This window comes from Hyaena hyaena, unplaced genomic scaffold (genome assembly GCF_003009895.1).
Source record: "Hyaena hyaena isolate Hyena2069 unplaced genomic scaffold, ASM300989v1 scaffold_2314, whole genome shotgun sequence".
NCBI classification, from domain to species: domain Eukaryota; kingdom Metazoa; phylum Chordata; class Mammalia; order Carnivora; family Hyaenidae; genus Hyaena; species Hyaena hyaena.
Genome location: NW_024082948.1, coordinates 20,098 through 24,354, shown reverse-complemented (window position 1 = coordinate 24,354; position 4,257 = coordinate 20,098). Strand labels below are relative to the sequence as shown.

The 4,257-nt window shown below is 40.7% G+C and overlaps 1 pseudogene; it reads left to right on the top strand.

Moving 5' to 3' along the window:
* Positions 1 to 1,655: 1,655 nt before the first annotated feature.
* LOC120227424 lies at positions 1,656 to 2,780 on the top strand (annotated as a pseudogene).
* Positions 2,781 to 4,257: the final 1,477 nt, after the last annotated feature.

The window sequence follows — 4,257 nt, the reverse complement described above, 5'->3', positions numbered from 1 at the left end:
TCCTGCTTCTAAAAAGATCATTCCTACTTAAAGAAATGCAGCATGCAAGCCAAACCATTCTGCGAAGTTATGAAAGACTAAGCCATGTTTAGGAAGAAAGCAACCAAGGGAAAAATTAATGAAGCCAAAACAATAAGCCCCTGGAGAAAGATAAATATATAAGAATAAGACGAACATTGAGGGTTTTTTCCCCCCCATTCTTCCAGACTTCCTTTTCTCCAACAGAATTCTCTTTTGTTAACCATCTTGATAGAAGGCAGTCTCTGGGAGACTCTTGCAAGCTCTGATTCTATCACCCTCAGCTCTCCAAGATTTAACAGACATAAACAGTACCTGCTCTTTTTCTTCATGATTTACTCCTAAGGCTCAGTGAGCACCTGCCCTTTGTTGGACCAGTGTATGTTTCTATTTCCCTTTCCCACTTACTGATTGCAATAACCTTATAGGTTATCCTGTTCTCTCATCTATATCATAATACAGAATGCCATTTGAAACTCGATTATTTCATGAATGGCTCCTCAATGACATGACAATATAATTTCTATCCAAATTTATTATTAATTCTTTGTAGGAAAATTATTTACATTTTTTGTACCACCAAATATACGGGCAGTGCTGAATCCATAAGAAGCATACACTGATTATGTGATATGTGATCAGCAATCTAGAGCAAGGGGCTCACACCTTGTCTGCTTTACAGAGGGTTGGTAATTCCCTCATTCTATGTGCTGCTGGTGAGAAGAAACAAATATTTAATGCCATTGATTCTAAACATATTCAGATGATTTCCTAATAACAGTTTTCACAGTTTTAAATCTAGAAGGAAATTTACAAATTGATTAGACCAGTTATCTCTGCCTTGTCGTTTTTTAATGTGAAGAGTCTCAAAGTCACAAATATTTTGGGACTTGATCAAGATTGTAATTGTTGAAGATCCAGGATTAGTACCTTGGTCTTCTTAATCTCTGTGGCTAGTATGGAACTGTGTCTTTTCTAATCACAGTACTCCTCCTCTCTTAAAAAACTTACCATGTTTTTAAAATTCAGAGATTTAAAAATATTTTTAAATATAAAATAAAACCTAAGTTGGTTATAATCACATCTTTCAGATGAAAACTTTTTTATATATATTGCTTCAGTATTTTCCTTATAGATATATTACATATTACATATCTGGATTTTAGTGTTTTGTCAAATTGATGTCTTGACTGCATGATGTTGTCTTAACTATGGCAAAATTGAATGTAAGAGGAAGATGTTCCTATTTTGGTGAGCCTGAAGTTACTTTTTACAAATATGTTAAATAAGAATATTGAAATAATCACACAGCATGTAAATTTTTCCTATATAGAAATATTTCAGAATATTCCACAGCTTTGCCCAAACCAGCAGAGGCAGCAGTTGGAGCAGCCGCAGCCGGAGACCTCTCCCTCCTGCCCACCTTCCCCCTTCCTCTTCCTCCTCCTCCACCCGCCTTCCTCCTCTGCCTGCCCTTGGGGCCCCCTTCGCCTTACCACCTGCCCCTCTTGTTCTAGCCCCAGCCTCCCTCCCTTCCCCTTCCTGCCCATTCCCCATTTCCCCTCAGTCACCTAGCGCTGCCACAGTGACCAAAGACTTGACCATTCAAAGTCCAGCTCGCCAGAATACTGCTCGACATGGACACTGGTATGAGCGAAGGTGGATTAAATGTCACTCTCACCATCCGGCTACTTAAGCATGGAAAGGAAGCTGGCAGTATCATCAGAAAGGGAATCAGTTAAGAAGATGCGTGAGTAGTGCACGTATCAACGTCTCAGAAGGGAATTGTTCTGAGAGACTCATCACTTTGGCTGGATCCACTAATGCCATTTTCAAAGCCCTTGCTATGATCATTGACAAACTGGAAGAGAATATCAACAGCTCTATGACCAATAGCACAGCTGCCAGTAGACTCCCAGTAAACCTGAGGCTGGTGGTCCCTGCTAGTCAGTGTGGCTCTCTCACTGGGAAAGGTGGTTGCAAGATCAAGGAAATATGAGAGAGTACAGGGGCTCAGGTCCAGGTGGCAGGGGATATGCTCCCCAACTCAACTGAGTGGGCCATCACTATTGCTGGCATTACTCAATCCATCACTGAGTGCATGAGACAGATCTGCATGGTCATGTTGGAGTCCCCTCCCTCTACAAAGGGCATGACCATCCTGTACCAACCCAAGACGTCCAGTTCTCCAGTCATCTTTGCAGGTGGTCAGGACAGGTACAGGACAGGCAGTGACAGTGTGATCTTTCCCCACACCATCCATGTGCCTCAACCCTGACCTGGAGGGGCCACCTCTAGAGGCCTAATCCATTCAAGGACAGTATGCCATTCCATAGTCATATTTGACCAAGTTGTACCAGTTGGCAAAGCAACAGTCTCATTTCCCATGACACATGGCAACACCTGATATAGTGGCATTGAATCCAGCTCTCCAGAGGTGAAAGGCTATTGGGCAGGTTTGGATGCATCTACTCAGGCTACTTCTCATGAACTCACCATTCCAAACAATTTGATTGGCCACATTATTCGCCATCAAGGGGCCAAAATCAATGAGATCCATCAGATGTCTGGGGCACAGATCAAAGTTGCTAACCCAGTGGAAGGATCTACTGAAAGGCAGGTTACCATTACTGGATCTGCTGCCAGTATCGGCCTGGCTCAATATCTCATCAACGTCAGGCTTTTCTCAGAGACGGGTGGCATGGGGAGCAGCTAGAACAATGCAGATTCATTCATAATCCCTTTCTGCTGTTCACCACCACCTATGACCCAGCTGTGTAGTTTTTGAACAGTCAGCGATTCCAGGGGGAAGAAGTTTATAAATTTTCAGGTTCTACACACTTTATCATCTACTCGTGATTTTTTAATCAAAGCGTTTTAATTCCTTTCTCTGTTCAGATGTTAATGCTGAGATCCATATTTAGTTTTATAAGCTTCTCCCCTGCCCCCTTATATTTGGCTCCTGAATTGAATTTTTTTTTTGTTTGTCATGGAAATGTAAGAGTGGAATATTAATACATTTCAGTTTAGTTCTGTAATGTCAGGAATTTTTCAAAAAAATTAAAAAATGGACTGGAGCTTTTCCTTTGTGAATAGAAACTGAAATCCACAGTGGTGAAAAAAAAATTCCACAGCTTCAGGATCTGAACTAATTTGATCAGATCAGGAATGGGAGTCTTGACCTTCATCCACTGCCCCTCGTCACACTGAGCTTCCAAAACATCTTCGAGTGGTGCTAGGACTGTGGCAAGTTGGCTTAAAAACCATTACCACAGGAAATCTCTAGCTGATGCATGTTGATGATGCTTTCAGCCTCTATCCTGACCCTTTTTATATGAGTCCCAACCTTGAAGTAATCTCACTTTGCACCGAAAGGCAATGCTAAAACCCAGCTTGGCCTGTAGCCCCAGACAGCTTTCTGTTGCCAAGGACACTGAGGAAGTTTGTCCCACAGGGTGTGTGGCAGTTATATGACAGAAAAAAAAGAAAAAAAAGATTCTAGAGAAGCAAGTCCTTCTTAAAGCAAAGCTGGCAAACTCCACAATTTTATCTGAAATATATCACCATGACATTCCAGTAAGACTACTAAAATGACATGAAACGTCTCAGAGCCACTTCTGCCTGATCTTGAAAAGATATGGCCCTAAAAGAGATCACATGGCAAATTTTAAAATTATATAGTTGATTCATTATATTTTATACTAACTGTGTTTAATGGATGGGGTCTACCTTCATTAGGACTATTTAGAATATTTGCATAAACTAATACATAGCTACTTGAAACAATAATTAAAGCTTGTTTTCTTGCTTCCATGTCTACATACTATTTTAACATCTTTCCCGTGAACTACCAATGCCTGGGAAGTATCGTTAAATCCACATGGCATTAAAAAGGCAATATCACAGTGTAGATCACCAAATTCCTACAGGTCCATGAACATTCATCAATTTATAAATAATGACATTGTGGCACCTGGGTGGCTCAGTCAGTAGAGCATCCAACTTCAGCTCAGGTCATGATCTTATAGTTAAGGAGTTTGAGCCTCTCATTGGGCTCTCTGCTGTCAGCGTGGAGCAGGCTTCAGATCCTCTGCCCCCCTCTCATTTTGTCCCTCTCCTGCTCATGTTCTCTCTCAAAAATAAAAAAATAATAAAAACAAAAATGATGACACTGATAATATAATATGCAAAAAATAAAATCAATTTACAGCTCTACTAGTATATTCTATAACTTTGAAA